Here is a 25,512-nt window from a genome sequence, read left to right as displayed (position 1 = left end):
CAATTAATGTCACATGACCTCCCCGGAGACGCCATCTTTGATGGCATAAGCTGCATACTGTGTCTGATAAGCTGCTGTGTTTACAAAGTTTTACAAGCAAATTTCGAATATTTCTTTCTGTTTATAATGTTACGAAAACCATGAAGTGACAGAGATTATAAAGAGACTCTATTAACACAAGACAGAGAGAGGTACAAATTATGCGAAAATTTCAGTCATAAATGGTGTGGATCTGTATGCGCTAACGAAGGAAGCACTGCATGAGCACTTATTATGCAGCTTTGCCGCAGATAACATTACAGTATTATCATGTGTACCATTATCTGGTATTGGCTAGGAGTCTTTACACACGTGAGCAATTCCGAGCCTGGAAATCACTGGAGGCGTAACGTTCAGTTTGCCGAGGGTTGGGTTGGGGACGTTTGCTCAAGTGCAATCAATGGAAAAGTAGTCATCATAGCGAAGATATGTAGCATGATGCTAGACTATCTGTCTATTAAAAAGCCATAGCCTGCACAACTTAATTCCTACGTTCCCCTTGAAACAGTCATCGGTGCTTTCTGTAACTTGCATACTTATTTGTACACTGAAGAATAGGGGTGGAAAGGTACATGCATTCGTATTGAACCGAAACGGTACGGAGTCCTACGGACGTGACGTCACTGTATAAAAATAAATAAAACTTGCGTGCAAATTAATTAATATAATGCGGAACTACTTTATATGCGGGTTCTTTAGGGACATAATCTGAGATTGCAATGCTGGAATGCGTGTGTGTGTGAGAGAGAGAGAGGCGCGGGCGCGATCGAACAGTGGAAACAATGTTGTTTTTGTATGTTTTTAATACCCGTAATTTTGTTCATACAGGACATAAGTTAATTCAAACTGTAAATTGCATCGGTATATTGTAAAATCCAAATTTAACTGAACCTCCGGCACGATTTGAACATCCATTGACCCAGCAGGAGATGACCAGTTTCACTTTATATCACGAAACTATAACTCGTTTCAGTTTCTCCCTATGGTTTCTCCTTCTAATGTTTTGCCCACAGAAATGGCGACGGGTCGGAAAATGGCCGTATGTTGTGACGTCATGTAGGAACTATGTATAGCCAAAAAATAAATAAATAGTATGTTGAAATTGAGATATAAAGTCACTGTGGAATGAAAAATCGAATTTGTATATCATAATTTACTTTTTGTCATATTTCTCATAATATCGACTTTTATGTCAATTTTGACTTTATTTCATTATTATGACAGTTAATTTAGAGTTTTTTCCCCATAATTTGGACTTTTAATATTATAGTTAGCCTATTAATCAAAGCATGATATTTTTCGTATGTGGTGGTGGGAAAGGGCTTCCATACTTAGGCCTATGTGCCAAGAAGTGCGGTATTTAATTATAATTATTAATTTTTTATTAGATTTAGGCTTTAGAGAACGAAGAGACAAAATTACTTTTAAAACAATGTACAGTAGGTCTACAATTACCAAAATGCCGGTGTGAATTAATTAAAGACGCAATGGCAGGAGTTATTGATTACCACGTGATCTGACTGACTGTTCACTCTGGTCTGTTTGAAAGTGTTTTGAAGCCATTTTGCGACTCGGTGAGACGGAGAGAATCATCAACGGATATAACGAAGTGCAGCAAAAGCCTACAGTATCTGTCGTTTACTAGTTGTTTATTAAAAGCCAATTGTTAAATAACCGCGAGCATATCGTGGTTGTAAACCGTGGTTTAATTTATGAGCGAGTATTTTAGGTTAAAGTGAATGATGGACACAGCCACAGGACGGACATTAGGCTTTACGTGGTTAATGTGCCTAAGACTCGTGTGTAAGTAGGCTATTAAAAACACACAGGCCTATTAGTGCCTTACAAACTTTGATAGTTTTTAAGGAACGGTCAAATGATATGTATTTGTTCTAACACTGTCAGGTCAAATAAAGACAGTGGAGGTGGATGGAAATAAGGCAGGATTGACAGGCGATATGGAGGAGGTGAGTGTGGAGGAGGTGGATGCAAATATCGGATGTTTTCACCCTGTTTAACCCTGAACACTAAACTCAACTGCAGGGTTCCCATAGTTATGCAATATCAATAGGCTACATTTCAAAGGTGTGACGAAGTCATTTGAGTACATATTTCTGTACTCAAAATAACGTGCTATGCTTACTACTAAAGTATTTTGTATGTCATCTCACATTTGTAGCGACTCTTTCTGCAGTTACATCATCACTCCAGTAGGTGGCGACAGATGACTGTCAATTTGTCAATAGTCAATGTCAGTGATGTAACACTGATCAAGCATTTATTTACACAATAGTCAATGTCAGTGATGTAACTCTGATCAAGCATTTATTTACACAATAGTCAATGTCAGTGATGTAACTCTGATCAAGCATTTATTTACACAATAGTCAATGTCAGTGATGTAACTCTGATCAAGCATTTATTTACACAATAGTCAATGTCAGTGAAGTAACTGAGCTTTTTTTTTAGAGTAAGAACCCTGACAATATTAATTAATGGTGGTTCCAGTGCAAAGTGTGTAGGCTACCTGTTATACGGTGACATACAACAACAGAATAAATACAATATATAAAGATCACAAAAAAAAAAAATCCTTTTCTCTTGTTATATCAAAGGCAGTCTGAAGTGGAAAGTAAATGAAATTTCGCATTTTGGCCACTAGATGGTACAAAAAGCACAGCCTTATGAGAACATGTCAACATAATCAATCTATTTTGTCATCTAGGTTGCTCTATGTTGGACACGTGCATATTTTCTGCTAACTTTGTACTGAAATAATGTCTTATCCAAAACACCTGGTGTCAGTGAAGTTTGTCCGTGAAGTTTGTTAACCTATGGCAGAGGTGAGGAGACCGTATTCAAACTAAATAAAGAATGTCAAAGAGTCTAGTACAAATATATCGAGAACAGAGATGCATTTCATTATGTTCAGTATGTCTGGGTGGAAAAGCCTGACTCACTCTCTGGCAGGTCTGTGGGGTTTTCGGGCCAGACAAGAGCAGGTCCTGAGTCAGTGCAACAGGCCCTCAGTGGGCCGCAGCGTGGGAGCGGACAGGGATACGGAGCACCCCACGATTAATCAGACCCAGCCGCCTGACAGTTTTACTGTGTCTACACCGAAACTGAACGACATGACACAACTAGAATGATGAAATCGAGCATTACAGTGTTTCTTTGATCACCACGGGGGTGTTCTAGCTTTAATACGCCACATTGTACGCTCTCAGTGTAGATGGGCCGTTAAACTTGACTACGTTTCAGTAAAGTTACAATCTAAACAGATTATTTTGATTGTCACTGCTAATGTGTAATCTAATCTAAACTTTCGGTTTAATAAAAGGCGTCGTAAATATAATAGTGTGACTGACCACATAAACTACTGTTCAGAAGCTTTGGGTCAGTAAGATTTTTAATGTTTAAAGTCTCCAAGTCTCACCAAGGCATTTTTTTGATCAAAAATACAGTAAAAAGGTACAATTTAAAATAACTTTACTATTTGAATCCATTGTAAAATGTAATTTATTCCTGTGATCAAAGCTGAATTTCAGCATCATTACTCCAGTCTTCAGTGTCACATGATCCTTCAGAAATCATTCTAATATGATGATTTGATGCTCAAGAAACATTTCTGATTATTATCAATGTTCAAAACAGTTGAGCTGCTTTTTTTGTGGCAACCTTTTTTTTCATGATTCGAATCGAAAGTTCAAAAGAACAGCGTTTATTTGAAATATAAATCTTTTGTAACATTATAAATGTCTTTACTGTCACTTCTGATCAATATGATGCATCCTTGCGGAATACATTTTTTTATTTATTTCCCAAAAAAATCTGATCCTAAACTTCTGACCATGAATTTAAGATCTTGGGACCAGAGGACCAGATGTAATTTAAGAGCTAAAAACGGCAGTTTGTTGTGACTATTCAAAATCAGTTTGCACACCCATTTATTTGTCTTACTGTAGATCTGTCATATTTGTCATTTGCATGCATCCAGAATGGAAGGGATTGACTTTATTATTATCCACGTTTGATTTCACCAACTCATTACTAGAGCTGTCCAGAAAGAGCTGTAAGAAAGCAACCATAAAAAACACAAATATTAGAAGGGAAATGTGTTTTATGGTGGAGGTAAAAAAAATTCTTATTGACTTTATCTGACCTACAGCTTTTACAGAATGTCAAATATTAATATCAAAGTTCTCACACGACTATTCATGTAATCCATGTTTTGTTTTTCTTAACTGACACACTTTCTATTTTGAGAAAGCAATTGCCTTTCATAATGAAGCACGTGCAGACACAAACACCTGGATGCATGAATGTGTTTAAGGGAGTGTACGTGCAAACAAACACACACATACATTTACTCATGCTGTTACGTATAAACACGCCTACATTTGTCATTTCATACTTTTGTCACTCACCATTTAACAGGAACTCGCACATGGACTCAAAAAAGATTCAAGAGGATATAGAGAGTCAAAGCAGAACATGCTCAAGAGAATGGGCTGAATCACAGGGTGAGTCTCATGAACAATAAGTCCCCGTGCAAGAACAACCTTGACACACACACACACACACACACACACACACACACACACACACACACACACACACACACACACACACACACACACACACACACACACACACACACACACACACACACACAGAGACACAGTGACACAGTCTTCACGTGCACTTAGTCTGACAGTAACACAGCTTACAATCAAAAGGGTCAAACAAAAAAAATCGTATTGTATCAAACATATGCAAGTCTAATCCAAACACCCTCGGTGATGTAAATATTTTCTTAATGTGTGCCATTACAGTCATGAGTAAAGCAGTTGACCTATAAATATATATAATGCACCTGTAACTAACCCTTTTTTTATTGTTTGTATTCTAACCCTTTTTATCCGATTTTTGCTTCTGGTAAGCCGCTATTCACAGCCCTAATATATAATATATATTTCAGTAATTTTTTTATACAAAACAATATATTTATAGTATATTGAAGTGACACACATATAATCAGAATCAGAATTGGCTTAAATTCAAAGTATTCTGATTCAGATTTTATGTTGCGTCACTTCAATATACTATAAATATATTGTTTTGTATTTAAAAAAAGTATCAACTAGGGGTGTAACAATATATCGTGTCTCAATATATCGCAATACAAAAATGCAACAATATGTATCGTGGATAGTGACAACATGTAGTGCGTATGGATCAACCAAAAATACTATTTCTGTGTGAGTTTCAAGTTTAACAGTACTACATTAAACTGCTATATAATGTATAATAATGCAATGGGGGGATATTTATGGGTCCTGATAATGCCAAATGTCTTATGTTACCAGTAAAAAGTGGCCTACATAATTTTAAATATATCTAGCAGTGCAAGCATATTCATCTAAAATAATTCTGTATTTTCAGCTTCAGAATCATTAATATTTTTATTCTGGTGTCACTATTGTCTTGTGCATTGGGGTACCAGCACCAAGTCCAGCCCTATTCATTTACACCCACATTGTAATATCAAATTTACCATTTTAATCAACAGTACATTTTTTGTTAACCTTTTACCATATGTCTTGGACTGAGTATCGCAATATCGTATTGTGAGTTCAGTATCGTGATATGCATTGAATCGTGACATGAGGGTATCGTTACATCCAACAAATAATATATACACATATAATATTTATTTCTTGTGTGCCAGTGTTTACACTTTGTGGTGCTCTCTAAAGTTACTGACCCCTGTGATCAATTGTATTTGGCAATGTTGCAAAAGTTGCTGTTATCAGATCAGAATTTTGTCTAATATTTACAGCTGTAGTTCTGATGAAAACCAAATAAAATACCATAGGGTTCGTACCCTGTTGTGGGAGTATTTCTTATCGGCTGGGTCTGATGCTCTTGTCAGCATATAGAGGGGAAGATGGATGATACAAATTACAGGAAAATCTAAAACCTGCTCAAGATGGCTCTTCTTTCAACATGACACCGCCAAATCAACTATTCAGTGACTGAAAGACAGGATGATAAATGTCCTTGAAATGTCTTGTCAGACTTAAAATACTCTGAATCTGTGGAATGATTAAACAAGGGCCGGGCAACGATCTCCATGCTCTCCTGCTGAGCTTGAGAAGGTCTGTTTGGGGAAACCGGCAAATATTCCCCTACAAGATGCGCATGTGCAAAATCAGTGAAGTATACAAATCAATGTGATTTACCAAACAGATAAATAAGGAAATTTAGTCAAAAGATGCTTTTAACTACACTAAAAAAAATTATAAGTACAATTTACTTCATTTTTCTTTGGCAAGTTTTTGCACGAATATTTTCTAAATTTCACATAAGTAAACTCTACTTAACTAAGTTAAGTGAAAGTAACAAAGAAAATAAGTAATTTTAACTTGGCTAGTAAAAGGTTGAGTATTATCTATTTAGTGGCAGTTTCCTTTGCAATACATTTCACTCAAACATAAAATTGAATCAAACCACACTTTAAAGTATATCCTTTACTTAAAATAGAAGTAATTAATACAATAGATATTGTGTGAGACACCATATCTACATTTCAGAAATCGTGTGTGTTTTCAGAAAACGCAGAGACCTCAATACTTGGTAGATAATACACAATCACGGTAACATTTGATGGATGGTTTTTGTGTTTGAATGTGTCATTTTGAGTAGAAAATGAACTCCAAATGTCACAAAATGGCAATTTACTAAATCTAACATCTAAAGCAATGATAAAACTGTGTAAATTCAGCTGGAAAACAGTGAAGTGAAAAATCAACCTCATTAATTATTCAGGGGCCAGTGCATGATGGGAACACCAGTATCAGAAAAGTTTAGTAATTTTACTTAATTTTATAACATTGATATTTATGCTTTCATTTCTACACGATTTAATTGAGTACCAATATAGAATTTACTTCGTTTTTTTTTCATTCGTGCCTGAACTAAATTTTTCATGTAAATTACATTGTTTTTTTCTGTAGTATTTTTTGCATCTCGGGGTCGTGAGATCACACAGCTTTGGAGCTCAGCTGCTGCTGTGTTTATGCTATTTCTATCCCTCTTTGGGAAAAAAGAGGATGAAAAACACTGTTGTTTTCTTTCCACTTCTATCCTTGCCATTCTCTCATTTGGATGATAGCTTAATGTGTTTTCCGTGCTTTCATTTACCATGAGCGTGTGTGTGTGTGGAGGGGCTCCTTAAGGATGAGTCATTTGCTTACACTGGCCGCTCTCTCTCACACACGCTTGCTAGCAGCACATGGCCTGAAGACGGCACACACTCGCCCTTCACGTGGTGGCCATTCTTTGTCTGCCTCTCTCCATCAGCACAGCTTCTTCTTTACTCTTTGTGCTTTTTTTTATCAATGCTTTAGCCGTCATAACCTTGTTTCTCCGCAGTGAACGTGAGTTACCTGCAGGGATATATTTGACCACCTTGTATCAACAATCCAATTTCAAACAAATCCAAACACTGTTATTCCTGATCGATTTGCCTTCGATTTGTAAGTGCATTTGGTAAAAATAAATAAAAATAAACATGTTTCCATTACGGTCAAAAGTTATTCTATATGCTGATGTTATTACATGGTGCTCAGTCATTAATGGTTCTTATTAATCTTATTAATGGTTCTCTGGCTTTGCTGCTTAATATTTAGGGAAACGGTGATAACAGAGGAGACGGGAGCATTTATTTGAAGAGCGTAAGACTAAGATACTCAAAATCCATTTCTGCTGGGGTTTTTTTCCACATGAATTATGTTTGAGATGTTAAGTGTTTTATTTTTAGTTGAAGTGAGTATAGTGCATGGTATTTAGCTATGTAGGTCACGGTCGAAATGTTGTGTAGTTACTTGTCTTGTCTGCGAAGATTTGTCTAACCTAACTAAGTGATCTTGTTCCTCTGTTAACCACATGATTGGGAATAAAATGCTACATTTGTTCCCAATGTACTATTGTTTCCACACAGGACAAAAATAAATGGAATCTCCCTTGTGGGATGATGCAGTCTCTGTAATTTGCGTCCACCAAATGAGTCACATCTCCTGCTGCCTATGCTGGTCTGGACAGATATAAAACAAATAATCACCTTTATTTAGTATCTTCCAGATTTCCATCTCTTTTTCTCCCTTTTAATCCTCAGTGAAGATCAATGTAACCAACACTCAAACAATGTACAATTTAATTAAATAATGTGCGCCAATGCAACAATGCAACGCCAATTCTTAAACATTTTATGGTAGTTTCATTATGTGCAATTCATTTAAATGGTAACACTTTACAGTAAAGTCCTATTAGTTATGCATTAATTCACATTAACAATGAGCATTGAGCAACACATTTGTTGCATAATAAAAATACAGCTGTTCATTGTTGGTCATGTCAGCTCAGATCCATTAAATAACATTAACAAATACAACTTTTGATTTGAATAATGTATTAGTAAATGTAAAAAAAGAACATTTAACTAACATAATAACATTTAAAAAATGGAACCATGATTAAAAAGTGTTTCCGTTGTAGAAAGAAAGCTGTCAATAGGTAATCTTTGTTAAAATATTAGTAATGTAGAATTATAATGTAGTATTATTTTTTAAATTATTGTATATTGTGTGGTGGTGCACATATACGGGAAACCCAAATTTGTATTCTGCTTCTCATTTTCATTGCATCTAGTAATCATAACTAAACAAAGTCTACAAGACTTCAAATCCATTCAAAAACATTTAGTTTAATTGCATGGAAATGATTTCCTCAAAGCTCTTTGAATGTTCTTATTTAAGTACTTCAGATTTTTGACACTGACTGCTGTATTATTCCACAGTCTTCAATCCTAAAACAATCACTGCTAATTGAACCCATAAGGCTGTTCAGAAGGAACAGCCTAGTGGAAATGTGACGTGCTTCTGCGTAAAGCTCATGTGACGAAGAGGCGCTCTCGCTGTTGTAATCCAAGATTAACCTAAACACTCACTCACACACTTGCACTCTCACGCACTCACTCACTCACACACTCACTCACTCACTCACACTCACTCACTCACTCACTCACTCACTCACTCACTCACTCACTCACTCACTCACTCACTCACTCACTCACTCACTCACTCACTCACTCACTCACTCACACACTCACTCACTCACCCACTCACTCACTCACTCACTCACTCACTCACTCACACACTCTCTCACTCACTCACTCACTCACTCACTCACTCACTCACTCACTCACTCACTCACTGAAACTCATTTACTCACACACACTCGCTCGCACACTAACTTACACACTTGGACTCACTGAAACTCACTCATTCTCTCACCCTCTCACACACATTCAACCTCATTCTCACTCACTCACCCTCTCACACTCACTCGGTCGCACACTCACTCACACACTTACACTCACAAACTCACTCACTCACTCACACACTCGCACTCACTCACTCACACACTTGCACTCACTCACTGAAACTCATCACTCTCAGCCTCTCACACACACACACACGCTCGCTCACTCACTCACTCACTCACTCGCTCACACACTCACTCACAAACTCGCACTCACTGAAACACACTCACTCGCTCACACACGCACTCACTGAAACACACTCACTCGCTCACACACTCACTCACAAACTCGCACTCACTCACACACACATTCAACATCACACACACACACACATTCACTCACTCACTCACACTCACTTTCACACTCACTCATTCACTCACTCACTCGCTCACTCACTCGCTCACTCACTCACTCACTCGCTCACTCACTCGCTCACTCACTCACTCACACACTCACTCACTCACTCACTCACTCACTCGCTCACTCACTCACTCACACACTCACACACACACACACACACACACACACACACACACACACACACACACACACACACACACACACACACACGTTCAACCTCATTCTCACTCACTCACACACACACACACACACACACCATCATACACACTCACAAACATTCAACCTCATTCTCACTCAACCTCAGTGTGACACAGTATATATATATATACATACACACTGATTCATATTTTTTAAATATATAGTTTATATATTGCCATATAGTTTCAGGTCCCATTAGAAACATTTCTGAAAAAGTTAAAACCCCAAAAGTAATAGTTGCATGCACTGCCCAGTGTGAAAACTCCCGTCTCAACAACAGCTGATACATTCCCGCTTCCCAACCCCCATCCCGACACACATAACTCCTCTATTCCCGCTGGCCCTCCCTGCAGTGCCCTTGGCAGTGTTCGAGGCCGGCAGGTCTTTACATAACCGCTCTGGCCTCCGACAAGGTGTTACAGTAACACGTTTCTCCCCGGTGCATGTGAACTCGCTGTCACATGGGGACGGCTTAATCCGTGTCCCTCCCTCAGGTGTTTGAATTAAGGGCGGAGGAAGCGGTTCGGCATGTAAACGAGGGCTGGCCGTGTAAGCCGACACCTCTGACTGTTGGACAGAGCCGGACGGAAGCCATTAATATAGCCTCAAGGTCTTTCCCTCTCCCTTTCTGCTCTCTGGAGTGAAATTAGGTTACCGGGTTTTATTGTGAGGTTGTTTTGCATGCCGTTGAACAAAGACATAAACAAAATCAGTAATATGTTTGAAAAATATGGAGACAATTGATTTTTGGTTTAGTTTTGTAATGTTGCCATGTCAGGCAAACGTTTACTTCTCAGATCATCAAAGGTTATCAGTGGTACCCCTGCCTTTACAAAGTAAGCAAAGTGTGGTTTGCTATTGGTGGATCTCATGTGAGTGACAGGTTGCCCCGCCCTCACACCAGTAAACGCATTATCAGAGAAGAGAAGAGATGAGCTGCAAGAGGGAGTGAAAGTTATTTTGATTAAAGATTATGAGGCACATGAATAAAATAAAAAAAGGGTACCTGTCGATCTGCAGGTTTTGACAAAATTGAGAACTTCTAAAGCTGTCTAAGTTCTATACTTCATAACTTTGCCCAGTTTACAGTGGGACAAATATTTAATATAGGTTATAGCTGTTTTTTTTTTTGTTTTTTTTGTTGATAACCTACTGTTATACCGTATCGTCTGTCTTTTTGAACTGGGGTATGTTTGTTTACTAACCAAGTTTGTTACAAACCAAGGTCAGAATTAGGTTAACATCCAGTCGCCAGCTTTTTTGGGGTCTTAGTTAACAATAGTTATTGTAACACAACACCGCCGTGTCAACACGTGAAGTGTTTAGATGTGTGAGCTAGAGGTGATTCACCTGATCCAGATATATTAAGATCTGTTACGGTAAACGATGAGATAATAGTTTAGTGTGTTTTCCCTCATTCTTCTCTGTCATAGTCACGTGTGCTTCGCAAACATAATGCTACACTTGGCTTATTTCCTCATGACTTCACCTGATAGCGTTTATGGTTTACAGAAACCGTTTAAGCTGTCTCCCTCTTATCCCTTATTTGGCTCTGAACACAGTTGTTGTTGTGAAATGGAGATAAGGCTCCGAGTTGAATTATTAACAAATCAAAGTCCGGGTGCGGCCCGAGATGAAAGCAGGTCAACAGGTACACGTGAGAGGAAAACTATTCAACCTGCAAGAAAACCTTGTCTCTTGGCCAGCCGCCATGTAAGCAAAGACGCAGTGCTAAAGATTCACGATTCTGTGAAATTAAATTGCTAAATTAAATGCAAAAAGCACTTTTGGAAAGCTCAATCGCTGGTGATTCACAATTATGTTTCCTTGTAATTTGAAATTGTATCTTTCCTCAAAGATTTGAGTAATAATTCCCCTGAATTTCATCACACATTTTTTCTACGTATATCGTCATCTGATATATGAAAGTACAGGGTTAGAGGGAAGTCATTTATTAATATGAATTGCAGAAATTAAAGAACAATATAGTGAAGTTGACCCATAGGCTACCGTATGCAGGGCCGTAACCAATCGACACAACCCAATAATTAGAAATAGCAAAATTGAATTTCCCGCCCCCAATGTTCAAGATATGGTTATGTCCTTGACAGTATGTAAGTGATAATATCCAGTCAGTCGATAATGCTTGTTACTCAACTAATAAAAAAGTATTTAAAATAGTGATTTGAGCTGAAATGATTTCACAAGAGATCTGTAGAAACTAAGTAAATTATACACTTTAGCTGCGACATACAGAAAAAATACAGCAATTCACCAATAATAATCAATTCATATTTCTGTTACATTTGTTATGCTCTTTTTTTTCCGGATGCATTAAATAGAAAGTTTAAAAGAACAACATTTATTTGAAATGGATATCTTTAGTATCAGAGCAAGTTTTGACTGATTAATCACTATGAATGTAAAAGTGTGTGAAACGGGGGATATTCATATTTTACATTTCACTGTTATATTACGTGTTTATTTCTCACCAGTGTTGAGATGTATAGCGCAAAATTTGTAGTGCTGGCTTGCCAATAATGAACTAATTTGAATTGAATCTTGTTTTTGTTAGTTGACATCAGCAAAGCTATCTTGATTAAAACAAGTGTTGTTGGATGTTGCAATATAACATGGCGTAAATTTCTACAGTATGTTTTTAGAGCTTCCTAGGACAGATTTGGGCTGTTCTATGAATAGATCCATGTCTAGATCGTTTTTTTTTTCTGGGAATGTACTGTACGATCTAAGAAGTTGTGGTTATGATTTGGAAAAATGTTCTTAGAAAATGCACAAATGATAAATGGAACCAGTTCTGAACAAGAAAAACCTCTCAGGCTCACGTGGCTCTGCAAAAATGCTTGTTATGTGCCCTTTCCCCTATAAAGGAAGTACCACTTGTTTAGTCTGCTGCCTGAGCTCTCATCGCTTTCTCTTTATAAGCAGGTGCTGCCTGTTCGAGTCCTTTTAGGCTAAGCTAACGTTTTGCAGTGATTGGCCTTTGACCTGTGTGAAATGTCATCCTGTGGGCCTTAACCTTAACATTAACTCACAGTGACAGCTGTAGGATTAATAATATATGCCAGGAGAGAATATGACGTAGAATATGATCACTATTGTAAACAGTTGTTCACTTGGCCATCACTTGTTTATTTTAAAATATGCATCTTTAATTGTATTTTGACGAATTAAATGCTACATTGGTGAACAGAACACTATCGTTCAAAATTTTCAGTTCAGTTTGTTTTTTTTGTGTGAAATTACAATTTAAAATAACTTTTTATTTTTATTTTTAAATGTAATTTAGTCCTGTGAGTGTGATGGTAATCAGAACGCAAAGTTTCTCAGGGGAACGCAAAACATTTTGCGACTAAAAGCAAAGTTTCTCTGGGAAAGCAAAACATTTAGTGAGTGACTGCAAAGTTTCTCGGGGAAACGCAAAAGATTTTGCGAGTGAGCGCAAAGGCATTGAAAAATAGAAAAGAACAGCATTTATTCAAATTCTTTTTCTTTTTGTTCTTTTTTTGTGTGTAATTTATAAACTTTTGCAACGTTATAAATGCCTTTACTGTCACATTTAATTAATTGAATGCATCCTCGCTGAGTAAAATAATACCAAGTAATATAAAGTAATTTCTTTCTTTCTGTCAAAAAAAAAAAAAAAAAAATCTAAAGTGCACTGGTTGATTGACAGGTGAGTAGGGGGTCCATCCATAGTCTTCGGGGTTTTCTTAATTTATTTTTTATCTAGTTCTTTGATTTTAGCTGGTCATACCGCCCGCCTCTAGTAGATTCTGTTAAGTTTTTCTCATGTGGGGTTTTTCATCACCTGACAACACCTGTCGTGAGTCATAATGTCTGGCACTTTGGCCAGTTTTTCATCAAGAGTTGCACAATCTATAATGAGAATGTTGCAAACACACAGAGCTTACAGTTTCTCTTCAGCCTTAAATCTTTTCTTCATTGCCCCCCTTTTGTTCCAAATCTCTACAGGATATGAGTTGGACAGAAAAATGTGTAAAATGCAGGCAGTGATGAAAGAGACGTTTAGAGAGCGTGAGAAAGATGCTCTATCGCCAAACCTGCGGTGAACACAAGCATAGCTCAGAATCCTCAAACCACTCGGGTCACGTTTTGCCAAATTACTTGCAGTGTTCACCAATAGGTTTTCCTACAAGGGTCGTCAAATTTAACCAGTACATATGCAATACATCTGCTTTAAAAATGAAAAATAAAACCCAGATTCCATTGGTTGTACATTTCAGCTAGAGGAAAAATAATAATGTGGTTTTCCTGTACATACCTTTCCTTTCAGTGTTTCATTTCAGAGTACTTACTATATATGTGCTGTGTGCTTTTTGTGGTCTAAATGATTTCAACAGGCATTAATGCTTCCTGCATGTTTAAAATATCACGATAAGGTTCAAAAGAGAGAATTATAATAGCTGTAAGCCGTGTGCGACGAAGACTCGAGACTCATAAAACGAAGGCTGTCTGACATGACCAGCTGGGCCTCTCCTAAAACGCCAGCTTTCACATTCCATCCGTAACACCGGAAAACATCCACCCATCCCTCATCCCTTCTTCCATGTCATGCACCCTGCATCCATTTCTTTCTGTCCTTCACTCTTTCAAGAAACAGTTATTCTTTCCTTTAATTTACATGTATATATTATATAATGTATGAATGTCTATTTTATATACATGCATATACATAATTATACTGAGTAATGGTTTTTGCAGAAAGTATTAAGGTTTAGGGTTAGGGGATAGAACATACTGTTTGTACAGTATAAAAAAATAATTAAAGGATTAGTTCACTTTCAAATAAAAAAGAAATTAAGGTTTTTGAGGAAAACATTCCAGAATTTTTCTCCATATAATAGACTTCAATTGCAACCAATGGTTTGAAGGTTCAAATGTCAGTCTCAATGCAGCTTTCCAAAGTGATGACGTAATGGATGGCGCTTCTCAGAGATGGTACAAGACGGGCATTTGTGGTTAAAAAGTATATACTTTTATTTTATTTATTTTAGAAAATGACCGATCGTTTTGCTAGAATAGACCCTTATTTTTCGACTGGGATCGTGTTGAGCCTTTGAAGTTGCATTGAGACTGACATTTGAACCTTCAAACCGTTGGTTGCCATTGAAGTCCATTATATGGAAAAAAATCCTGGAATGTTTTCCTCAAAAAACTTAATTTCTTTTCGACTGAAGAAAGAAAGACATGGACATCTTGGATGACATGGGGTGAGTAAATTATCTGGAAATGTTTATTTGAAAGTGAACTAAGACTTTAAGTCGATGGAAAGTCCCCATAAAACATGGGTGTGTGTGCGTGCTGATTTAGCTATACTTGTGAGGGCCAAATGTCCTCACATTTCACTGGTAATTTTACTGTTTCTTTTAAAATAATGCTGAAAAAAGATTTAAAGGTGCCCTAGAATGTGAAATTGAATTTAACTTGCCATAGTTAAATAACAATAGTTTAGTACATGGACATGACATACAGTGAGTTTCAAACACCATTGTTTTCTCCTTCTTGTTTAAATCTCGTTTTTGAAAAACACCCCTGAAAAACGGGCGAATCTCCACATAACACCTACTGTGACGTAACCGATGGGATCATTAATATGTACGCCTCCAAAATTTGCATAAGCCAAGCCCTTTCAGAGATACGGTGCTACACAGAACTGCGCTGCGCAGGTGAAGCACATACACACACGCACACAGACACACACACACGCACGAACGAACGAACGCACATACACACACACACGCGTGACTGTTAAGTTCGTACTGAAAATAATGAATAAACTTACCACTCCGAAACGTCCATTTGCATTCTACAAACAACCGCTTGTTCCTCAAACTCTGCATCGTCGTCTGAAACCGGCTCAAACTTATACGGTTGTACACCGAGGCCGTTTCTCAATACAAAGTACGCAAACTTCGGACTTGCGTCCTTGGTAGTTCAGACTTGCCAAGTTCGACTTAGGAGAACGAACTCCCGAGGACGAGAGGACGCAAGTCCGGTTATTCTGCAAATGGGACAGCGGCGTTCTTGATCGCGTCACTCAGCACGCTCTGGCTACTCCGGTTATCTCTTTTTGTATATTTTAGGCAACAAAAACGAAATATGGTATAAAACAACACTCTGCCTCTTTTCATTTAAAAAAAAAAATTCTTAAACACATTAAATGGCCACACAAATGTGGTTCAGGCATCGTGTACATTGATTATCTTCACTGCATATATTTATAACAACACGAAATATAAAACGCAACCCTGCTTCTTTTATGAAACATTATTGAACATTAAAACTGACATTTAAAAAACAGAGACGGGGTTGTGTCATTTTATTTTATTATACATGTACAGTGAAGAGAATGTATAATAAAATAAATATAAAAAATATTATATATATTTTAAAATATATAACTGTCAGCCTAAAATAAAATTACACAATTGACTCTTTTTGTTAAATGTCAGTTTTAATGATCTGATATCCAGTATAAAAGTATAAGTAAATAAAAATAAATAAAGCAAACAATTTAGTCAAACATAAGTCAGCTTAAAATAGCCTATAGCTCAAGTTAAATAGCCTAAATATATACAATTATGATACTTCACTTTGCCCTCAGCCAAAACGAGTTGCCATGGAACAAATTATAGATTAATGAGACCAAAGATCGCCCGTTAGATATACACAAGACAAATAATATCTCATGTTTAACCACTAGACTAGAGACACCAGAGCCAGCGGCAAACATCAGAAGCACTAGCCGAGGAAAAGTTGTCCCAGTCGGGGTTATTGAGCGCTGAACGCCCGGTGATCGCCTGGATCTCACAACTCCGAAAACGTCAGATATATTTTTCAAATAGGCGCTATCTTTATAAATAAACCACAGATTTGACCTTTAAACAACTACATTCTCGACTGAAACACTCTTAGAATTACATTTCGTGACACGATAACAGTAGTATTTTGATATTATGCGGGTTTTCTCCTCTGCCATTGACGCTTGCAGTGAAAGAGCCAATCAGAGCAGAACTCCTCATTACTATTCATGACCCTTCCAAATAAGGTAAAAACAGACCATTTCATTCTAGGGCCAATTTATAGGGTTGGAAATTGACCTGTAAAACCTTTTCTGGACATTTTAAATGGCTTTTTAAGCCACAAACCCTCTATGTAGATATCAGGGACAAAATTAAAATATTATTTCAACACATTCTAGGGCACCTTTAAGCATATATTTAGTATTTGCATAAATATATTTTCTTTTAGCTTTATTTCATTTTTATTATTTCCTATCTTAATGTCTCCATATTTATTGAATTAATCTAAAACGGGGCAATGTACATTAACATCAACATTCAAATAAATGTAAATGTACCCCAGTTGTGTCAGTACATGAGTTACGAGTTACGACAGTCCCATGTGCCTGATGTATCCAACACTGGAAATGGATTTTCTTGCCCCAAACGCCCCCCTTTTTTTAATAGACATGAAAATGCACATTCTGAACTTAAATGGTTGTAATTCAAGAATGCTTTGGAATATAGATGTAAGATTGGTCTTGTTTTTAAGAAGACACTTGGCATATTTTTGTAGAAGTGAAATAAATGAAGATCGTTTAACAGAAAAAAGTTATAGAAGTTTGATTTTATGAAAATGTACAACGTCAAAAATTTAATTATTCATATTTTATATAAAATATATATTTTTTAAAACCTGGTGGACTCTAAAACTGCAAAAAAATCAAAGGCAACAAATCTGAACAAGTCGTGTTTCAAATTTTAGATTGACATCTCAAAAAATAAGCTTTCAGTGAGATTTTGTTTGGGCGCAGTACCAAACTTTTTCACTAGTTGACATTACTGCCCATATAAGGGCGCCTCCATTTCCATATTTTTCAATACAAATATGCAATTTTCATACAATTTATGAAGTAGACATCCTATTCAGAAGTAGTATTGGACGTTTGGCAGATTTTGAAATTAATTCAACCTCTAAGAAACATAAAAAGATCACAACTAATGGTGAATCTATAATTTTTTTCTCTATATTTAAAACATTTTCAGACCTTTTTTTCTAAAACAATTGAATGGATGCTATCTTTTGAACTCTTGGCATGAAAACAAACTGAGGTTTCTACCATTCCTTCATGATTTTTCTTGTTCATCACTATTTCAAAATAAGGGTCTGAACATGCCTTAGGAGTATGAAAATATTCTTGTTGCAAATTGATAAATTACGGCTCCTCTGTAATGTATTTTAAAAATCAGTCACAAATGAAAACTAGAGATTGTAAGCTTTCAAAAGATATATAGTTTGTCAAGATTGGTTTAGGTTTAGTATAGGATATTACTGTTTTAAATATATAATGGCCAATAGATGCCAATATAAGGGGTTAATATAGGTTTTGTAATACTTTGGCATTTGAAGATTTAAATTAAATATATTCTCAATCAGAAAATTGTATATAAGCTCCACTGTTCACAACATATGGCACCATATTTTAACTGAAAATACATAGTTTTACTGTACGAGGAGAAAATATTGCAGGGCAAATAAGTGTCAACACTGTGCCGAGCAAGACAGATGACAAGTGCTCTGGACGTGCCAGAAATTTGTTGTATTACACAGAAAAGTGAGACATAATGCACTCTAGGATTCCTAGGAAAACAATTCCAGTTCACTGGAAAGAGAGCGGAGAGAGAGAAGGGAGGAACGAAAGAAAGGGAGATGGAACACAGAACGAATCGGAATGCCCATGTCTGCTGCTCGTTTGGCCACGCCCCTTCTGTTGAGCTGCGTTATGACTGGCTGCCCTCTCGTTGCCATGACGAGTGGGTTCACTTGAGGTTCTGTGTTCGCGAGAGGAGGTGACGGCCAGAATGGGAGGAGTTGACCTACATTCTGCTGTAGCCTCTGAACTGCCTAGCCAGTGTTGAATAAAAACATTTAACACGCCACACTAACGCTTATATATACAAAGGCCGTGATCCAGACGGCTTTTGGAAAGTCTATTCAGGGCTTTTTAAGTGGGAACATCTTTTTAACAGGACAGCATATCACTCTGAAGGGTCCTTCAAAGTGACCGTTACAGGAAGGTGTGCTTTCCGGTCAAAACATTAAACAATCCCATAAGGCTTTTCACTGGAATCAAGCTTGAGTGTCATCGCTGTTTGCAAAATAAGGAAACTATAAAATTGTGAATTGCGCTCATGTGTACTTGTGTAAACCAATAATATTGCGATATTGTGAAATGTAATTTACTCTCAAACTCTATAAACACAGTTTATGATTCCTATTTCCTGAGCCACTTTAGAGAGTCTGCTTTAAAGTGAAAAACAATGTTTGTGTCAAATAACCCCTCCAAGAATCAAAAGATTCAAAAACGAAGGGCTTAAAAAGTATATATATTTTAATCATGTGATTTAAAAAGTCACATTCAATTTAAATTACTTTTTAAATTTTTATTGGTAACACTTTACAATAAGGTTCATTTATTAAACATTAGTTAATGTATTAACTAACATGAACTAACAATGAGCAATACATTTGTTACAGTATTTATTAATCTTTGTTAATGTTAGTTAATATGAATAAAGCTGTTCATTGTTTGTTCATGTTAGTTCACAGTGCATTAACTCATGTTAACAAGATTTTAATAAAGTATTAGTAAATGTTGAAGTTAACATTAACAAAGATGAATAAATGCTGTATAAGTGCAGTTCATTATTAGTTAACGTTAACTAATGTAGTTAACTAATGTTAACTAATGAACCTTATTGTAAAGTGTTACCTTTTTATTTATTTAAATAATGTAGCCTACACTAAAAAGTTGCTGCCTTAAATTTTTAATTACAATGAATTTGGATGTTTAAGTAATTTCAAACTAAATTACATTAAACTGACTTAAATGAGTTAAACTGCTTAACTTATTTTGATTTAAATAGTTCAAACATTGTAAAAACATATGTTGTCATAACTTATAGATCATACATTTTTATTATGTAATTATATAAAGTATTTCTTACTTAAATAATTTGATTTTGTCCCTTGAGTTTGAGCTTTTTATTTATTTTTATTAGGCTCTCAATGTGGACATATACTTGAAATCTTAATAAAGAATTATTAGGATTATGAATATTTAATTAAAAGAGTTTCTGCGTCTGAGACCCAAAATCAAATCAAGTGAAACTGAAAACTTAACAAACTTAAAATCAATTTATATGAAAATATGAAAACACAAAAAATAAAGCCCAATAATATGCAAAAATGAACACAACATGGGCTGAACAAGAAAATATGTTAAGATATTTTAATAATAAAATATGTAATTTTATTAAAAAAATACATTATTTCTATTAAATCTACTAAATTATATGTATAATTATATATATTATTTGGGACATGTTTGTACTTGTTTAGCTTTGCAAAAAATACATTATTTCTATTAAATCTACTAAATTATATGTATAATTATATATATTATTTGGGACATGTTTGTGCTTGTTTAGCTTTGCAAATAATTAAGAAGGAATTGAATTAGGAATGAATGCTGTCTGTCTACTCATGGGTCTGTGTGGCACCTGTTGATGTTTTAAAAAGTCATCATGACAGGAATGTTCCTTTACCAGCTGTTGTTCTGTAAGGTGTGTACGTGTTTCCTCATTCACACAGAACTCTGTCGCTTACGGGTCAGTCCGCAAAACTGTAATACTAGAGAATGTGAGTCAGACTTGTACAACAGTGTCAAGTTATAAAGGGACGGATAAACAAGACATTAAGCTCTCCGTCCGCCATCCACGTTCCCTTGCCTCACGTGGGCCATCTGACCTCATTTCAGGATACAAATAGGAAAATGAAAACAAAAACAGCTGGAGTGATATTTCTCCAGTAAACGCTGAACTCACATGGGCACAAAGCTAGTTAGACTATTGAAAATCTGATCTCTGCTTCCTTATATGAGACATTGTGCATATATAAACACAGACAATCTCTCTCTCTCTCTCTCTCTCTCTCTCTCTCTCACACACACACACACACACACACACACACACACACACACACACACACACACACTCATCATGAGAGGCTTGCATTACTAAAAAACTGACTGTGTTGTGCAATCTGTCTGAGCTGCTTGCATTTTATGTATTACTTACTGTATTACGTAAACCAAGCTAGAACCACAATGGGAAGGACAGCAAGGGTTTTTATCATTAGCTTAGGCATATTTAATGTAACTTAAGACTGCATTTGTTTTACATTTACATTATACAAATAAAGACTGAAAAAGTCATGAAAAAGGAAACCCATAGTAGTTGAAACAGTGACTCATTCTCATCTACAGTATATTACATTTTCTAAGCTGAAGCTCAATATGGCTGATCAGAAAAAAAAATTATATATATATATTAACGTTTAAAAATAAAACATTAGCAATAAAAGTATTTTAAAAAGTATTTTTTCAATATTTGTGTCACATTAAACCGTTATGTACAGAAATTATGTGCTCAAATAAACCGCATGAAAAAAGTGATGTGTAAATGTAAATTAATACCTTGTTTTCTTGTTTTTATTCTTTTTTTTTAGTGCTGTCAAATCGATGAATCACGGTTAATCGCATCTAACATAAGTTTGTGTGTGTGGAAAAAAAAACATATATTTATATATATATATTTATATAGTTTACAAGTTTTTAACATCGATAACACTGTAATGAATTTAAAAAAATATATATAGCCTATGTATTGCCTTGAATTTGTTTTGCACATTTTTTAGAACATGTACTCACCGTTTCTGTAAAACTAACTGAATAGAAATAAGTCAGAAGTGTACATGGTCCACACATTACATATCATTGTAGGAGGGATAAACGGGAAGGTGGGGGAATGTTTTTGGCTTCAGGAAGGAAACCGAGCAGAACGAGATATAGTCCATGTTTATGTTTTGAATTATATCCAAACACATAAAACCCTTTCCTCTCTCATATTAAACTCGTCTCTCTTAATCTCAAGGCCGCATTGCCTTCTTTCTTAGTTATATACTCTTGTTATTAATGTACTGATACTTGCATAATGAGGAAAAAACTGTTATTAGTATTTATAGCCCAGTTTCCAGGCAGAGGCAGAATTTTATTGCCATGTGCATAATGTTTGGAAACTGACAATAAAATGTATTGTGTTGTTAATATACGACAAATCTAGAACAGGGTCGGTTTAACCAGCTTACCCAGTTTGTTTCTTTCACCTCACTACCGCTAGAATTAATATTACATAAATCAATCAATCTGCAAGTGCACAATAAATGTAAAAACAAATGCTAATGTATGTTTCATACTGCAAAAAGTATCGGACACTGCTAAAACATCTACCGGTACTAGAATATAATACAAAATGAAATTTCGTCAGAATACGTGCTAAATGGCTGTTAATGGATAATAATGGGCCGTGAAAACCAACCAAACCTTGATCCCTCGGTCTCCGTGACTGACACACATCCGAAGCATATCCTGCACTACTGATTAAACATAAATGATTGATGATGGGCAGTTGTTTGTAATAGGGATTGTAAAATATGATTTTGGGTCACAGATAGTGGAGTAAAAAAGTCAGGTCAACAGTCAACAGGGAGTGCCGTGTTTGTGTGTGTGTGTGTGATCGGTGTTCATGATGACATGCTTGTGTTTGTCTGTGTGGGTGGAGGACACACTGCAGCAGGTCAAACGCTTTTGTTTAGTGTTTAGTTTTTGTCTTAGTTACATAAAAAGGCCTTTCAAAAACATAATCGGCCCAAAACAAAAAGTATTATGTACCACCATTTTTCTATGGACATTTACATATGTACAGGTGTACTCTTTGAAGTACACTCCACTAAATGTGGATATGAATATAGATAACTAACATCAATATGGTAATCGCTCACGATCAATCTCACTCTTAGAAGAAAAGGTAGAGCTTGAAGGGTTCTGTTCTGTCATGTTCTGTCTTCCGGTTTGTATTTCCACAGCATGAAGGTAAGATCTTACGGATTTATGAATTAGCCGCTTGTTTTAAAATCTTTCCGGTTGACTGACATTTGTTATGACATCCATGACAAACATTACAATGTTAATGATATAACTTTCGTTAACTCTACAGTATTAAGTAAATCCACTACACCAGGTAATTACTCTTCGACAGCAATGCCATAGAAATATACAGAGCTGCTAAAACGGAAGTTCGAAAACCATATTCTAAAGATGGCTGCACTTATTATTTGGTGCATAAGGTCTTTAGAACCCCATTGAACCTTTTCATGGGTGTCAAATTACTATGGTACAATTACTAACACAGTACGTGTTTTTTGTTTTTGTTTTTTTTATATAGATGGAGAAAGTGTAATCATTTTAATATGCACGGATGAATTTGCGCATCTAACCTGCATTCATTTTTAATACCTGCATCAAAATCACACTGAAGTTTCTTTAGAATAATAACTTTTAGAACCACTATTAACCACATGCAAACATTTCATCCTAATTTTTTATTATAAATATATTTAAATATTAATTATTATAGGAAATTGAATTACTAAGTGAATCTACAATAAGTCTAACTTATTTCTAGGTAACAATTATGAGCATTTTAGTTACGTTTGAGGAACACTGAAGAATATTAGAGTAGGAAAACAACTTTCACTCGTGAATTTCACAAATAATTACTGGGAAACGGCAAATAACGCATTGGATTAAAAGTACGATTTTGAAGTTGAAATAGCATTTCTTGTAAAACGTATTTCAAACATCACTATTTGCAACTTTGAAAAATAGTTTTTGCATAAAAATGCAGCTGATTAGTTGAGTCTAGATCTACAGTGCATAAATGTGTTTATTTTATGATTTTCAGAATGAATGCCAGACACAGCAGACTTAGCTTTCTGTGTGAACAAGCAAGCAATTTGCTTTAATAAAAATAAATCGTTTTATGTACATTTTGTCTGTAGACTGAGCTTGCAGAGGGCGGTCAGATGTGGAGGAAAGCTCACAGCGAGTCACAACCCAGTGCACAGTATTTCCGTTGTGCAATGGCACAAACACACGCAGCAGTGTCCTGATCCGTTGACCTCTCTCGGCAGTTACAAATAAACCAGGTAACTTGAGAAGACTGTTTTCCCTCAGCTTACCATGAGCTTTCCTCGACAGGACAGGCCCGCTTGTCTCTCTCTTTCTCTCTCTCTCTCTTTTCTGTTTTCCTACCAATACTTTCACTTCATGTCCATCACCATCTCTCTCTCTCTCAATCCTCCCTCCCTTCAGCGCTGACCTACTTTTCAACTGACCTGTTTATGCAAGCTTCCATGCGCTCCAGTAACAAAAAGAGGGACAAAGGGGAAGCCGAATCCATATAGGACTGTGCTACTGTTTCCACTGTTGTTGTTTGGGGAACATTACCTGCTGCCCCACCTCTATACAGACACTGCAATGGTGTTTCTAACCTCACAGAACAGGTTACGACACTGACTTCAAAGAGGTGATTATTAATAGCAGTCATGTAGTTATGAGGCTGCTGGCATTGGTTGCATTGGCCTATTTCACGTGGCTTACTTTAGCAGCACATATTTCTTTCATTGCCCATATTAACAAGCACTGTATTCCTATTTATTAACATGATCTTTTGCAATATAGGCTTTTATGAAACAACATACATAATTTGGACGGTGTTTGAAAATAGTCTAGCTACAGTTCGGAGTTCGACTTGCAAATACATGCTAAGTATAATTTTAAAATAAATATGTTTTGTTATGTAACTAAACTAAAACGTATATATTTAATGCATTCATATATTTTAACATGTATATTAGTATCATATTTCCAGGTCATTATAGATTTTGAAATCCATTTAAAATATACTCTATTGTTCAAAAGTTTGGGATCTGAAAGGACAAAAGTGACTGTGAAGACATTTATAATGTGACCAAACATTTCTGTTTTGAATAAATGCTGTTCATTTGAACTTTATAGTTATTAAAGAATCCTGAAAAACATTTTTTTCCCCCACAAATTATTAAGCAGCACAACTGTTTTCAACATTCATAATAATCAGAAATGTTTCTTGAACATCAAATCATCATATTACAATGATTTCTGAAGGATCACTGAAGACTGGAGTAATGATGCTGAAAATTCAGCTTTGATCACAGAAATAAATTACATTTTATATTCACATAGAAAACTGCTATTTTACATGGTGATTCATAATATTACAGTTTTTACTGTATTTTTGATCAAATAAATGCAGCCTTGGTGAGCAGAAGAGACTTCTTTCAAAAACACAGACCCCAATACTTTTAAACTTTTAGTGTATGTGAAAAGATGCAGATCTTTTTCCCAAAATAAAATCACTATATCTATATATATTCCATAGCCTTGCCTTGTCTTTCTAGTGAGGAAAGCAGACCTTATCTAGGCCTCATCTACAAAACAAGCCTTCATTGTAATGAGAGTGTTCTAGTTTTGTTGTCGCGCCGCT

General features: G+C 35.9%; 1 protein-coding gene and 1 long non-coding RNA gene across 2 annotated transcripts in view; one reads left to right on the top strand and one right to left on the bottom strand.

The window, feature by feature from the left end:
• Positions 1-25,512, bottom strand: part of LOC307009008 (uncharacterized protein) — a 416,885-nt gene that overhangs the window by 42,968 nt on the left and 348,405 nt on the right. The gene's annotated exons all lie outside the window — the stretch shown is intronic.
• Positions 1,570-25,020, top strand: LOC307002673. Its single transcript, XR_013798518.1, has 5 exons — positions 1,570-1,842; positions 1,945-2,006; positions 4,477-4,562; positions 23,987-24,133; positions 24,300-25,020. It is a non-coding gene; the product is annotated as an uncharacterized lncRNA (long non-coding RNA).

The sequence above is a fragment of the Phoxinus phoxinus genome (genome assembly GCF_949152265.1).
Source record: "Phoxinus phoxinus genome assembly, chromosome: 1".
Classification (NCBI taxonomy): Eukaryota; Metazoa; Chordata; class Actinopteri; order Cypriniformes; family Leuciscidae; genus Phoxinus; species Phoxinus phoxinus.
Note: the sequence above shows the minus strand (reverse complement) of the source record. Positions and strands in the feature narration are given on the sequence as shown.